General features: G+C 43.5%; 2 protein-coding genes across 26 annotated transcripts in view; one reads left to right on the top strand and one right to left on the bottom strand.

Moving 5' to 3' along the window:
- Positions 1-16,125, top strand: part of TIMM8B (translocase of inner mitochondrial membrane 8 homolog B) — a 1,180,384-nt gene that overhangs the window by 127,021 nt on the left and 1,037,238 nt on the right. The window contains exon 1 of one of the 8 annotated variants that reach the window (XM_050757790.1): positions 1,878-1,881. The exons of 6 other annotated variants lie outside the window; for them this stretch is intronic. The gene's annotated coding sequence lies outside the window, so the exon portion shown is untranslated. Of the gene's footprint in view, positions 1-1,877; positions 1,882-8,015; positions 8,020-16,125 lie in introns of those variants that run through there. One more of the 8 variants, XM_050757787.1, reaches the window with a different exon arrangement.
- NCAM1 (neural cell adhesion molecule 1) overlaps positions 1-16,125 on the bottom strand; it is a 313,863-nt gene that overhangs the window by 136,289 nt on the left and 161,449 nt on the right. The gene's annotated exons all lie outside the window — the stretch shown is intronic.

The raw sequence follows: 16,125 nt of genomic DNA, 5'->3' as shown, positions 1-16,125 counted from the left end.
AGAAGCATGGATGGTGCTCAGATATGCTTCACGCACGCCTCCTCATCTTCCTGACCCAGACCTCACAGAAACTATTCTGTTGCCCAGTCTGCTTCAATTCTCCTCGGTCCCCAGCCCCGTCTCGCTGGAGGGCCTTGCTCCTGCACCACGGCGAAGGAGAGCCCTCTGGAGAGTGTGGACCTAGCCAGGGTTCCTTCACTGCCTCTCGCCCACCCCACAGCCCCACACACCTGTTCCTTTTCCCCTCCCATAGCTCATTTATAATTCTCAATAGGAATAACGTCTCTAGCCAAAATCTAAGGCGGCTGTGTATTTCTTTCTACTTGCATGTTTTGCAGTGATGGACTTCCTAAGACTACCATGTCTCAAACTGTCTCCTTTCTCAGCAGTCCCATTCTTGCCACGCATGCTATGTATTACTTTTTTAAAATTAGAGACAAGATCTCACTTTGTTGCCCAGGCTGGCCTTGAACTCCTAGGCTCAGGTGAACCTCTTGCCTCAGCCTCCCAAGTAGCTGGGACTGCAGGCACATGTCACCATGCCCAGTCTGTATCACTTTTTAATTTCAACTTAAAGTGCACGAAAATAAAAACCCTGAGCAAGTTAAGTGTCCAGTGTCCACCCTTGCCTGCAAATTAACGTAAAAGTAAATGAAACCACAAGGGAGATTCCTTGCATTTTATCAATTATACTACTTTTGGGGCACACACAAAAAGAGGTACTCCCCAGACCCATATAATATTCCAGAAAACCTGTTATCCAACCTCCCCATTACTGATCTTCAAGAACTAGCTGGCCCTGGCTTTCTCAGCAAACAGTCTAATCAGTAAGTGGAACCCTGGGTGTTAAATCACCTTGCCTACATGGCATTGCAGGTGGCTCTGGCAGGTGCCTAGTCCAGCACGTCCTTGATTTCCCATGCAGAACACAGAGGAATGTACACAAAAGCACTAGTAAGCAAAATAGCTCCCAAACAGCTCTCGAAGGCTTAAAGTGCCACTAACACTAAACGTCCTGAATCAGGGGGCCTATCTAAGGAGCAAGTTCACTGCCTACCCAGGGAATACACCACCTGGCTGGTGTATTTCAAGAAGCTAAACAGTTGGAGCATCTTCATCTTGCTCTGGAGCCTCACAAGGGTTCAACACATTGCACTTCCCATGCTCAATCTCTGCAGATCCTGTTGCCCAAGTCTGTTTTCTGTGTCAAGTACCCAGTCTAGGACATACTCTCCAATCTACTAATATTACCGCTTAAGAAGCACATTCTTGATCCTTTCTTACAGATGACATTTAAAAAAAAATCAGCGAATGGTTGTTACTTTTTTCTCAACTTGGCTATCCGAAGGTGAACCCCACCTCTGCCTATAGCAGCTGCTCCCCGAGAAAATCTGGGACTGTAGTGAAGCCACGTTGGTTGCCACAAGCTCCAGCATTACCAAAATCTCCCTACCCACTCACCTCCTTAGCTCCCACCCTTTCCACTATTCTCACACAGTTAGCAGCACCCAAGAGAACTTTGGGAAAAGAGCCCTTTTTCACCATCAGAACCTCAGGTCAATGACCGGTAAGGTCTTGTTCCCATAGCCCTACAGCTCAGGCACTGTTCTCCCTGGCCTGATCCAGTGTGCCCCAGTGAGGAGTGGGAGGAAAAACAGAAACTGTCTGCCACTCAGGATCACATGGTGCTTTCTTCTTCTTAGTATGGGTTACTGCAATAAAATAAGCTTCTTCCCAAACAACAAAGCAACACGATTTGAATTCATGGCTAATCCTGAGCTCACATCATTTACATGAAATGATACACATTACGAAAATACTTGCAACTTGTGTCACAAAGGACAATCATTCTAGTGTGAGGGTGATGGGGAGTGCAGGGGGAACATGTGCTTCCACAGCCTTCTGCCCCAAATTTGTAGGAAAGAGAAGTAGGGAAGAGAAAGGATGCTGGGTTATAGGACAGGTGATAGGAACCTGACAGCCACTAAGCCTCAAAATGAGTGTTCAGCCTTAAGGAGCCACTAATGCTTGGCTTGACTATGTTGAAAGTTTAATAATACAAGAGACAGTGAAAATTGACTATTGGAATGGATATACATATCCATTCATCCAATCAAAAGATATGGTGGGAAAGTTGCACACATGTTCACGGCAACCCGGTAGCAAAGAAGTGAAAGCAGCCCAGATGTCCATCGGTGGATGAATGGATAAACAAAATATGGTCTATATCTACAATGAAATATTATTCAGATTTTAAAAAGGAAAAAAATCCGGTTACATGAGAAAATATGGATGAGCCATGAGGCTATTATGCTAGGTAAAAGAATGCAGTCATAAAAAGACAAATACTATGTGATTCCACTTATGTGAAGTATCTAAAGTAGTTTAATTCTTACAAACAGAAAGTAGAAGAGTGTCTGCCAGGGCCTGAAGTAGAAAGGAAAAGGTAAGTTGTTTAATGGGTATAGAGTTGCAGTTTTACAAGATGAAAAAGTTCCGGAGATGTATTTTGCAACATTGTTAAAATACTTAACACTACTGAAGGGTATACTTAAAAATTGTTAACACGGTCAATTTTATGTTTTGTTTTGTTTTGTTTTTGCCACAGAAAAAAGGCAAAGAGAGAAGAAAGAATATATTGTAGGTGGATGTGATTAGCCGATACAAAATTACAAATTTTCTCATTTGGCAAAGAACATAAATGGCCTCTCCCCTAACATGACACATAGTTAATGAACTCATTATTAGTTGAATTACTTTTGCTTCAAAGTCTGGAGCCAAAGCAATATTAACACCCCTCTCACCTTTTTAGTTCATATTTTGGTCTTTATACAGCTTAACTGAAATGTCTGTGAATTTCTCTCCAAGTTTGTGAGCTGCTGACAAAAACTCATAAACGCAAAGACTCCCCCCCGCCACGACTTTCTCCCCCATCATACACATAAACCTGAGTCTCATTCAACACCAGGCCTCAGGAGATGTGAAATCCATCAGCCAAACATCAATACGAGAATTGAGGTCCTCACAATCCATCACTTTTTCTCTTAAAGTAAGAAAATTCCCAGTGATTAAAATGCATCTCCTTTTGCATGTTATATAAGTTGGTGCTGTTTCAGCATGTTAATATGGTTTGCAGTTCCTTACCTTTTTGTTGCGATGTGAAACAGATGATGGAATTTCATTGCAACAGAACACAGCAGCACATCGCCAGGTTGGAAAGAAAAGAGGAAACAGAGAACAGTTAGATTACGTCCTTGGAAAGAAGGACAGAGTGTGCTCCTAATAACATCTATCACACAAAGAACACAGCAATAACAAAACATAGAGATATTTTTATACACAGCGACACACTTCATAAGAGACACTTCTCCTGCCATCATAATTAGAAACCTATAGCTTCTGGCACAAAGAACAAAGAGAAGGCTCTTTAGCATCTACCCAAAGACTTCCCTCCTGAGCTTGTCTTTTCTTAGCTGTGGATTCTGTTACTACAAACACGTAGGACACAATTCCTCCTTCAACAATGCAGGGCTGTCTGGGCATGGGTTCCTCTTCTTATAATACCTCTCCTGAACCTGAGAAGAGAGTTTCATTCCCTCAAAATACAACCATGGCACTGGCACGAACATTTCCATATTCCCTAACATTTCTGAGATGTGGCTTATAAAACAGACAGTATACATGGCCCTGTGGAAGAGGCCTCTGGTGTGGGAAGGTGGTGACAGTTCTCCAGTCTCAATAGGGGTGGGACAGACCTCTATGGGGCGGGTCAGGCCGACTGTCCTTCCTCTTCCTGTAATAGCTACCTCAAACATTAAGCAGGGAAAATGGACAGTGTTCACTGGGGAACTGCAGTGTTCCCCAGCAGTTCCTAAACACGCTCTCTTTCTCTCTCTCTCTCTCTTTCTCTCCAGCCCCCGCCCCCCGCTCTCTGACACACACACACACACACACACACACACACACACACACACACGCTTCCTAATATATGCCCGATCCCAAACTCATCTGAACCCCCTTAAAGCTGTGCAGCTGAGCCTAGGAGCTGGGAGTTGTGTTGACTGCTATAGTGGGGAGAAAATACAGTGTAGAAACCCCGAAAGGAGAGAAGGTAAAGCCCCTTATCCCTTTGGGGGCATTGAGGAACACACATTGTCTAGAGCTGAGACAAGACTGAACAGATGTGAATTGAAGGAACCTGTCCTTTTTTTCATCTTTTCCTAAAGAGGCAAATTTGCAGAGAGCCTGGCTCAAAATTTAGGTTAGAGTCTCCTGGGAGAACTGTCTTTGCTCACGTATTTTACAGACATTATTTCAATGCCTGTTGTTAGCTGTCTGAGATGAGCCTGCACAGAATATGCTAACAACTCAGCTGACCTTTGACCCCTGGCCAAGAGCAAGGGGCAATGAAGGGCCTTACCGAACCCCAGCATGGTGTTCCAGCAAGCCGAAACAGTGTCCACACAGAGCACTGCAAAGTCATGGAGAAGGGAGAGGATGTGTGTTTCTTTACTCACTAAAAAGCATCTTCTGTCCCCCTCCCCATCTGAACAGAAACAAGTGCAGAAGACACACAGCTCTCTGTCAGGGCAAAGGAAGTGGCTCACCTAGCTCCGGACGGACTTCAACTTCCTGGCTATGGCAGAGATGGCTAACCGTTCTCCAAACCTACTTCCCTTTACCAATGGGCATCCAGCTAGACTTCATTTCCTCATCTCCCGACAAGTAAGCCATAACCATGTGGCTGGGATCTGGCCAGTGGATTATGGGTAGAAATCATTTATGCCACTTTTGTGACTGGCCCCTAAAACCACCTGCTCGATCTTTCAGTCATCTCTCCTCCCCTATCAGCTGCCTGGCTGGGGACATCTAGGGGAGAGATGACATCAGTCATCTCTCCTCCCCTATCAGCTGCCTGGCTGGGGACAGCAGTGCTTTGACATCCTGGGCCCCTGAATGACTATGTGGAGCACAGCCTGCCCCACCCAGCTATGGGAGTTTCTGAGCATGAGACATCAACATCTGCTGTCCTGAGCTGCTGAGGTCTGAGGCTTCACCTGTTATGATGACTTCACTTACATACCCCTTGCGAGGGTGGCACACTGCCAGGTTTAGCTTCCATTAGACACATCTGTGTGCTTCTAACACACCCCTCTTTCTCATTTAAGCTCTTCTGAATGTGTGTTGTTCCTTACAATCAATGAATCCCTGAGTAAAATGGGCTTGAAGAAAATGTCCTGGAAGCCCAGTGAGAAGGCACAGTGGACGGGCTTTTGGAGTGGGCAGGTGGTTTTGTGTCATCCCTCACACAGCCCAGAGGGCAGAAAGCATCAAGACAAAGGCTCCTGACAGGCCCTGACAGGGCTCACTGCTAATCACATCAACTAGCTTGTTTGCCTTTTCTACAGCCTACCTTGAAAAAAGACAAATAGGCTTCAATTAAATTTAGAAAGAACATAAAAAAGAATTTCCTGACAGCAACTGGAATATCTTGGATCAGACCACAAGGTCTGAAGCTCTTCAGAGCTAAATATGAATACAGAGGCAACTGTTCCCAGTTGGTTTAGGTCAAGTCGTTACTGTCTGTCCTGTGACTTTTAGGCTAAGGAAGCAAATTTTTCCAGAGGAGGAATAGAAAAAGAAAAGGTCTCTGGTAGTTTTCCTCATAGTCCAACCTGTGCTGCAAGGAGACAGTTACTATGAAGTTACTATGAAGGAGACAGTTCGACGAAGGACTGCAACAATACCACCATTTCACCTTAGGAAGAATATCCTAAATATGACATACACCCCCATTACACACTTGATATAGGCTTAGGAAATAGCCCTGTACAAGGTCACACTTATCTTTTGCTGATGGGGAGGTGTAAATCCATTTAAACCACAGGTAGGGAGCATTTGCAATGTGTCCTACACTGGAATCAGCGTAGGGGAAGCCAGGACTTAGGACTTATCATTCCCATCTTCAAGTTGCTTACAAACTACTAACAGAAGCAAGACATAGCATGAAAGATTAAATAAAATAACAAGACAATAGCACAAATGATGTCACAAAAGTACCTACAGCCCAGTCACTGGGCGGAATTCAGCCTATTATTTGTACCCAAATTGCTTTTCAAACTCATCTAATCTGCCAACGCCACTGTTCCTCGGCACTCCCAATCCTAGTTGCCCTAGTTGTTTGATTTGTTTCCCTATTAATATACATCACTTTGTGGTATACTGTTTAATTGACTCATTGAATGTATTTAATAAGCTTAATGAAGGCCGGGATTTTCTCTGTTTTGTTCACTGTTGTGCCCCAGTGCCTTGCACAGTGCTAGGCACATAGAAGATGCATAATAAATATCTGTCAAGCAAAGGAAAACCATGACAAGCTTCTGAAACCAGAAATTAATTTTTAAAAAAGTAATTCCCATGCTCCTAAAAATATTGTTTGCAGACACTCTGCCAACAATAGCTAGAGCCTGCTCGCCAATGTGAATGCTGAACAAGGCTTCAAATTTATAAGGATCTCCATTGTCAAAGACAAGACACTGATATTTGGAAGATGTAGTGGGCAAAGCCTGTCTTCTACGTGGCCATCTTCTTATTTGAATTAATGGTATAACCAAAAAGGGGGCCCTTAGACACCCATGTGTAAATCCAGAGGGCCATAAGTGCTGTTAGTGCCGTGGTAGTAACATTAAAAAGGGCAAGCCTGTGTGTCCCACATGAAATGTGTGTCTAATACAGCAAAACCTGAAACTACCAGAGCACTATGCTAAATTGCTGGCCTATTTACTTAACTAGAAAGGGTCTGAAAAGAACCGCAAGGGCAGGATGAATTGAGGCTGTTCACCCTTGTCACTGAACACATATCTTCTTTATTCAGGATGTTCACAATACTGTGAAGTCTCCTAAGAAATCTTGAAATCCACATTCCTGCCTCTCTCTTAGCAATCTTGGTGCCAGTGTATTCGTTTGACACTTTGGGGCTCCTATGGCATGAGTAGAGAAAGATCAGTTCTAAGGAGTTTTTCCAGAATAATGCCATATTTAATCAGTGGATGAAATGAACAGGATTTAGTCTCCCTGACCAAGTTCATCCCTGTGCTCATCTCACAGCTGTGACTGAGTGGGCATTTTACTGAGCAAATGATGGATGCTCATACGTCTTGGTCACTGTTACTGGCATAAAAAAATACAGGTCCTTGTCTATAGAGTCCCCAGGAAACACACCCAAAAATAATCTCATTATAGTGAAGACGAAGCTGATGGAGACATCCAGCTCCAGCTCCGCGTGCACAGAAAATTATGCAGAAACCAATCTGCCAGGACAACAGTTTAATCTTCAAAAGTAAAACTTGGCCCTAAGATACCAAGCTAATAAGAGATTTTCATTGAAAATATCTTCATTTGTCAGACCCAAAGGGTCCTCTTAGGGAAATGAGAGGTCCCATGTGAAATTCAAAGGAGACTTGGCCTTACAGTTCTCCAATCCAGAAGTGAAAGGAGAAAGCTGTTATTCCATGGTGGCTCTCCCCAGAGTTCATCTATCAGGTTTTGTCCAATGAGAAGACAAAAAGCCTCCTTTAAACTGTACAGCTCCCAGATAAAATAAATATGAGTTTAATCTTTCTGCTGTCTTTCTTGCTCTATATAATCTCCCCCAAGGATTTTTAATATATCGTGTGTGTGTGCCTGCACGCATGCACACACACATACACACACACCCCCCACAACTTAAAGTATTGTAGTTACTCTCCAATTGCCGGTCATGAATGTTAATAATTCCAGCTGTCCCCAGTGACAAACATGGCCTGTACCCCCACGCCCATGCCCACATGGCAGCTTCTCCTCCCTATCTCTCCACTCATTCCTTCCTCTTTGGAATCCAAGTTGACCCTGCTAAAAAGAGTCTCCAATAAAATGAGAAATACAAGGCCTATTTTTCAACCTGTCATCAGCCACAGAGATGTGAGTAAGTCATCCCAAGAATAAAGAGGACTAAAGGAGGGGGCATGCCTATGAAGGGGGCAGAGGGAAAGGACGCTGCTGTGGGAAGGGATAAAAGCCGAGTTTGTTGTCACCATTGTCACCATGGAGTATATCCCCCTTTTTGTGATTTTTCTTCTTATACAAATGTCTCGTTCCCTAGACTGTGAACATGGAGGGGAGGAACCATTTACCACTGACTCTTGTATCCAAAGCTCCTGGAGAAGAACTGTATGTGCAGGACACTTTCTAATACCTGAATGCACTGATAAATAAGTCACAGAGTACTTTTATTCCCTTTTCACATAAGAACAGAGGCCTGGAGATGTGAGGTTGCATACCCAAGCTCACGGAGCTGATAAGTGACACACCTGAGATGCAAAGCTCGGTCTGCCTTCTCCCAAACCGTTCTGGTGATGCACACAAGACCCGAGCAGTGAAGAGCTACCGAGTAAATGGGTGATGCTGCGCGTATTAGATGCTGTTGGAAAGAAAGTGTGGTTGCCAAAAGTGATTTGAGGTGCATGGCACACGGATTAAGTAATAAAACAGACACCAGCCAAGGAAAAATGTACGACCAGGCCAAGACGATAGACAGAGGGAGCACACTGTCGGCCCCAGCAGTCTGGTGAGCATGCCACTGGGAGTATTTGGTCAAAATGATGGCTCAGCCACGCCCCATGTGATAAGCAGCCACCCTCCCGAAATCCCCTGTGCCCTGAGGCTACTTTATGTTCGGAGTTCCACATACTCAACATACAACTGACTTGCTGAAAGGCAGCCCATCTTTCAGTTGAGAACCGCTGGACTATTTCTCAGTCTTGTAGGGAGGCACGCTGCTGAGCAGCTGTCTGATTTTTGTTACTGGGCACTAATCACTTAAGCTTTTTATTGTTATAGTTCCTTTTTCTTTTAGTGGAGATTGAATTACCAAGTTTCAATGCCTCGCAACTCTTAACACCAATTTTTTAAAATTTCTATCCTCTCATCACGACTTACCCATCACCAATTTTGCTAAAAGCAATGAGGGTTTAAAAACACTATCCCTAAAAGATAGTTCCTGCCTTAAAAGGTGTTGCATTTATACTTCCATTATAATCTTCATTCCTTTCTTTTTACAGGAGCAATTAGACCAGTAACAGTACGATGCAAGCTTTATTTTAAATGGCTTCCGGAAGAAAAGAGACAAAAGCATTGGTAACTCCTGAAACAGTTTTCTGTGCACAGTCTTGTAGCTCCCTATGGCAGGCAGGAGTGGACATGGAGCTTTTGCAGAGCTCTGATAAGCTCTTGTTCATTGCAAATTCCATTTATTATTCTACGGCAGTGTCTGTCCAAAAGAATTACCTGGAGAGCTTTTGTAAAAATGCTTTCTAAATCCCACTCCTGGAGATTCTGAGGTAGAGCCCTGGAATGTGGATTTAACAAGTTCCCAAATGAGTCTACGACAGAATCAAGTTTGGGAATCACAATTCTAATACATAAGAGGTAATAAAATAGGGACAATGTGTTGTTCAGACAATCAGCAAACATCACTATCTTCTCTGAGTTCAATGTTGGAATATAGGTGGCCACTGTGGTAGGCAGGAAAGCGGCACAGAAAACAAACCGGAGGGAGGATTTATCCTCTAGAGAAAGTTTAAATCTGGCTGCGTTCCTTGAACCAAGATCTGTCTGGCTGGTCTGAAATAAACTGCACACTGTAAGGAGGTGTGGTGGATATCCTGGGATAAATGGGCACTACGGCAATTCTGCCTAAGTCTGGCCTATAACGTGGATGAGTTTTTCTGCTGCGAATTTACTTATTCTCTGTCTGTGTTGTGGGCAAATTTGCATTGTGTCTGCAGTGGGGGTTGGGCACTTGAGTGGATTCCTATTGAAAAGTAACAAAATTTCTTTTTATGAGAACCGTTCATGTAAAAGAATTTCAAAACTATGTAAGAATGTCAGGGAGACAAGAGAAGCTCGATAATTTGTCAATTGCATCTGCTGAGAATACAATTATGAGAAAAATGAACTGTAATGATATAATAGATCTTTTTGTGTTGCTTAAAGACTAAGCAATAAAAGAGCAGGGTGATAAGCATCGGAAGCTGTGGCTATAAACACATCTGAGTCTGTTTCATGAGCACATGGGGTAGGCCCACCCTGAGATGAAGGCCACATGTAGAACTCTATACCTTGGGTTCAAGTCCTGACTTTACCACTTGGATGAGTTGTCTGACCTTGAGCAAGCTGTAAACGCTCACTGAGCCCAATCCTCTCAGAGTGGCGCAGAGACCAGAGCTGACACTAGAAAGCACACAGCACAAGGCCTGCCACATGGGAGGCACTGAATAAATGGCAGCTATTTACTGTTTTTATTATATTACTGTATATTATTATTATTCTTTGTTTTTGTTAAGGGTAGGGGAAGGTTTTATTGTTACTTTTTTTTTTTTTTGAGAAAGGGTATCACTCTGTCACCCAGGCTGAAGTGCAGTGGTATGATCTCGGCTCCCTGCAATCTCTGCCTCCTAGGCTCAAGGGATTCTCCCACCTCACCCTCTCAAGGAGTTGGGACTACAGGCATGCACCACCACGCCCGGCTTATTTTTGTATTTTTTGGTAGAGATGGAGTTTCACCATGTTGGCCAGGCTAGTCTTGAACTCCTGACCTCAAGTGATCTGCCCAATTTAGTCTCCCAAAGTGCTAGGATTACAGGTGTGAGCCACCACACCCAGCCAGGTTTTATTATTATTTTTTGTTGTTATTGTTGTTAAGGGTAGGGAAGGAAAGACTCAAAGATGTAAAATCAAACTTTGCATGTGGGACAAAAGCCAGTAGCACAGATACCACAGATGACGACTTCAATCAATATTTTAATTCCAAAGGTCTGCCCTCATGTCCAACCTGGTGACCTGGCATTCTGCACTCTGCCCAGCGAGTTCTGAGCTGACTATCCACCTTTGGCTGACTCAAACAGTGGTTTCTAGACTAAGGTAGTATAAGCCACTACTGCTGATCAATTCTGTCTGCTCAAAGCCAATAGCATGTAAAGGGCCACTCTTGGATCCACCCAAGCCACAATCTCTGCTGCAGTTTTGATATAATCAAAATATAAGGGCGATAAACGTTAATCCAACTTAATCCCATTCATTAATAAATATAATTGAGATTTCTATTGATTTATTTACAACCATTTTCCCACGTTCTCATAAATGAAATATGCTGTTATTTTTCTGCAGCAAATGGTGTTAGAGATTAGAATTTCTAAGATACTGCTGCAATCATTATAGAGCAAATGTGGTCCATTCCTTAATAAGTGTGACAATGGAAACTGCCTTGCCTGGAATCTTTCGGGGACTCAGAGAAAGCCAGCTTTGTCAGAATCTCAACACTGGACTACCTGCTTCCTGAGCAAAGCCATCCATTCAGTAAAACAATATCAAAAAGTTACTACCCAACTGTGCTTCAGAATACGAGGGCTGCATCCTCTATTTCTCTAATCATATTACTTAAGATTTTATAAGTTGTCTGATTAGAAGGCTGATTTAATTAGAGTACTAATAGAAATGACAAACATTACATATGCTTATATATTGCTAAACCTTTTTCAATTATACTGGAGGTACCACCAGTGTGATGGCTAATGGTAGACATTCAGGCCTTTAATGACGGAAGGCCTCAAGCAATCTGCACACATTTTTATGACACACATTAAATATACATTCAATGTACTGCTGAGAAATTTAGCAGAAGTGTTGATTCATGCTCTTTTGCCAGACCCGGAGTAATCCAGCTGTCAGTAAACGTGTCTTATATTGACTTTAATGCTGTAGTGACAGTCAAATGAACACACACAGGAAAAATGGGAATTCTTTTTTCCTTGAAGTATTATACTTTATTGCTCTGGCATCTTTTGATAAGTTATTATCCAAGGAAAGTTCTTCCAAAATAAACAGCTACCATCAGGAGCTATGCTGAAGAATGAGATACACCTCAGTTTCCCATACATAATGAACCACAAGACTAAAAGCAAAGAATTTGGAAATATCTTGTGACTGTAAACATACCACAGCCGCTCTACTGTACAGACAGGGACTTGGCTATGGTGCTGTCAGTCCCTGCTCGGCTGAATTTAAAAGAGTCAGAAAAGAGAGGTGGAGATCTGTTTCTTTCGCTGCGCAGCAGAGTCCTGAGCAGGACTTGTTCTGTTGCCCTATATTGGTGACCAAGGAAGCAAAGCTAAGGTCAAAGAGATGGGCAGGTGCACTGCAGTCTGCAGAGTACTAATGATTGAGAAGAGACACCTCCGGAAAAGCTTAGGGAGATGGCAGAATAGTGCCGCGACACCACACTCCCCACTTGCCCCTCCTTCCTCCTTCCCAGTCTAGAGAAGACAAAGAAGACAGCAGGTGGAATTCGCTCGGGGTCTTCTGCCTAGTGAGAGTAGCTACAGCTTTCCCTTCTTCTTTCCCTAGCATTGTTATCCTTTCTTTCACCTAAAGCAAGAGAAAGGTGACTACTTAAGAGAATGACTTTGGAGGAGCCAGCGTGAAGGAGAACCTGGCATCCAGGTTCCCAGCTGGATGACTGCGGGGTCAGCCGCTTTGCTGAACGGCCCTGAGTCCCCCAACCACCCTGAGCAGGCAAAAAGCGAATTGGAGAGAAACGATAGGGCAAGAGGGGTCAGGAACCATCTAGCAAAGGCCAGGATGAGTGAGCTTCCCAAGCACCAGTGGGCCTACATCCCCTTGCCAGGGTCCTACCTAAGGGGGCAGCCAGAATGTCAAGGGAGCTCAGAAAGGAAAGGCTGTGGGCTGTACCACCAGAAACGGAGCTGAGGGGTGGCTTGATAAAGCCGGGTTGACACTGTATCTCCTACATCCAGGAACCACAGGATAGGGAGTCCCCTGAAAGGGCTCTAAAGAAACCTCCCTTGAGTACCATGAAAAGGCCAGTATTTGGATGTCTCCCATCTGGCAGGCCCCCACCACCAGTCAGAAGTACCAGAGAAGCAGGCACATCTCCAGAGAGAGGATGGCAGCCATGGCCAGTGGTGTAAGAGACACTTGTCTCCTCCCCACCCTAAAATACAGGAAGGGAAGGAGAATGAGAAGAAGGACAGAGTAAGAGTGTCCCAGAGCTAAATCAAATTCGTTTACCCTTCTCCAAAGGCAAGGGAAGGGGAGGAGGATGGAAAGAGTAAGCACCCCCTCCAATGATTCAAGTCTTTTATTTTTATGTTTTAAATTGATACATTAATATTTGTACATATGTACGGCGTACATGTGATATTTTGATACATACATATAACATGTAATGATCAAATCAGGGTGTTTAGATTATCCATCACCAGGAACATTTATCATTTCTTTGTGTTGGGGATATTTCAGATCTTCTAACTATTTTGAAATATATAATATATTGTTGCTGTCATCACCCTATTGTGCTATCCAAAACTAAGATTTATTTCTTCTACCTAACTCTATGTTTGTATCCATTAACCAACCTGTTCTTCCCCTCCTTCCTCCACCTACACACACACCCTTCCCTGCCTCTGGCAACCACCATTCTACTCTCTACCTCCCTAAGATCAACATTTTTTAGCTCCTACATATGAGTGAGAACATGCAATATTTGTCTTTCTGTCCCATACTCTCTCCACTTAACAGAATGACCTCCAGGTTCATCCAAGTCCTTTTAAAACTAAACAAGGCAGGTGCTGGAGGGAATGGAAAAGATGAGATTTACAAAGAATATGAGAATGGTGCCTTAAACTAGACAACCCTGAGTTCCTTTTTATTATTATTATTATTATTTTTTTGAGACAGAGTTTCGCTCTTGTTGCCCAGGCTGGAGTGCAATGGCACATTCTTGGCTCACTGTAACCACCGCCTCCTGGGTTCAAGCGATTCTCCTGCTTCAGCCTCCAGAGTAGCTGGGATTATGGGCATGCACCACCACGCCTGGCTAATTCTTTGTATTTTAGTAGGAGACAGGGTTTCTCCATGTTGGTTAGGCTGGTCTCCCCCAACCTCAGGTCATCCGCCTGCCTTGGCCTCCCAAAGTGCTGGGATTACAGGTATCAGCCACCATGCCCAGCGAGTTTCTTTTTAATTAACAAAAACAAATGAGGTTCCACCAAAGATGTTCAATCTAATAAATCTTTTTTGAGGATCCACCATGTGTCAGTCACTATTTTAGGCACTTGAGTGACAATGACACTAATGAATGAAACAAAGAGCCCAGCCTTCCTGTTACTTATGGAGAAGAGAGATTTAACACAGTGCAGTTAATACAGTCAGTGGAGAAAAATAAAACCACTAAATTTCTACCGGGTTCAGACTAATCGATAAACCAGTTTCAACAGCTTTCTAAGATTAAACAACTTTTTTCTAAAAGTTTTGCTCTCACGAAAACACTAAGTTCTGCAAAAGGACCTAGAGATTGAAGAGGAGGGGATGGGATCTGAAGGCAAGCTGATGACACCAAGCAACTGTTACGGGCTTACAGAGATGGGTTAGGGCACTTGGAATCGGCCAAAATAGACTAGATTACCCCCTTTCTGCCTCCATGTTGTCTGCGTTCTTCACTGATTCCATCCACACCAAGCCTTATCTCCTCAGGATAATAAAATCAACCTGAGACAGGAATCTGTGCAAAGCATGGCCACAGCAGCACTGTGGACAAGATAAGAATTTAAGATCTGCTTTACATTTGCCAGTGGAAGCACTACCATATTTTCTAAATAGTTACTCATAGAGCAAAAGACATTACACAGCAAATAGGTCCACATTTACAGACAACTCAAAAATCTTTGGATAGGCACCTGAAGGAATGGATTTTGTCTTCATTCCTAGTTTCTGATTTGATTCTACTTTCCTGGAGAAGGATTTTGTTCTGCCTCCTGAGAGATTGGGAAGGCAGGAGAATCTTGAAACTCATGAAGCCCTACCAAGACAAAAAGGAGTCTCTGGGGTGTTGGGGATGATGACTCCGAAATTCACAGTAAATTCTACTCCTGTCTCCTTTTTGAGGAGGATCATTGTTATTCTTCTCAAAAGTCCCTGTCTGGAGTGCAGTGCCTTTTTTTTTTTTTTTTTTTTAAAGATTGGTGTCATTGGCGAGGCACAGTGGCTCATGCCTGTAATCTTAACACTTTGGGAGGACGAGGCAGGGGGATCACCTGAGGTCAGGAGTGGAGTTCGAGACCAGCCTAGCCAACATGGCGAAATCCCATCTTTACCAAAAATTCAAAAATTAGCTGGGTGTAGTGGCATATGCCTGTAGTCCCAGCTACTTGGGAGACTGAGGCATGAGAATCACTTGAACCCAGGAGGCAGAGGTTGCAGTAAGCCGAAATTACATCACTGTACTCCAGCTTGGGTGACAGAACAAGACTCTGTCTCAAAAAAAAAAAAAAAAAAAAAAAAAAAAAAAAATTGGTGTTGTTGGGGCTCAGAAAATGATATCCCAAAATATGGCACTTTAACATGCCATATTAGCGGGGTGGAGGCCACCCCGCTAATCCTCTGTCTCTCCCAAAGCACAGGATAACACTGTCCTCTGATGTTTCCTTATCTACCCAGAAACTGGACCCCTAAAGACACAATTGCCTTCAATCCTTTCCCTGAAATTTCATTAAGCAGGAAAGATGGCAACTCATATCACAGAGGAAGAGACTGAAAATTAAACATCACACCTAGAGCCTAGATAATCATCCCAAACTATCCTCTGTTCTCAGGTCCCATTCAATTCCCAAACAGCATCATGTACAAAGCACTGACTGGTCTTCAGGCTCATTCATTTACAGCCTTCTCCGCCTTCCTTCCTTCTCCCCAATGAAGAGGGCATTTAAGGGATTTAAGTATCAACCCTCTGGCATTTTCTTCGAGTTTTTGTGTTTTGTATGATTCCTGTGCACATATGTGCATGCAATCCATTTGTTATGCTTTTCTCTTGTTAACCTGTCTTTTGTTATAGGAGTGTCAGCCATGATCCCTTATGATGGGGAGAAAGGAGATCACCCCCTTTCTGTAGCCACAGTGTTTGCCTCTTTCACTGATTCCATCCAAGCCAAGCCTTATATTCTCGGATAATAAAATCAATCTGAGATGTGAATCAGCGCAAAGCGTGATCACAGCAGTACTGCGAGGGGCCTG

Source organism: Macaca thibetana, chromosome 14 (assembly GCF_024542745.1).
Source record: "Macaca thibetana thibetana isolate TM-01 chromosome 14, ASM2454274v1, whole genome shotgun sequence".
NCBI classification, from domain to species: Eukaryota; Metazoa; Chordata; class Mammalia; order Primates; family Cercopithecidae; genus Macaca; species Macaca thibetana.
Note: the sequence above shows the minus strand (reverse complement) of the source record. Positions and strands in the feature narration are given on the sequence as shown.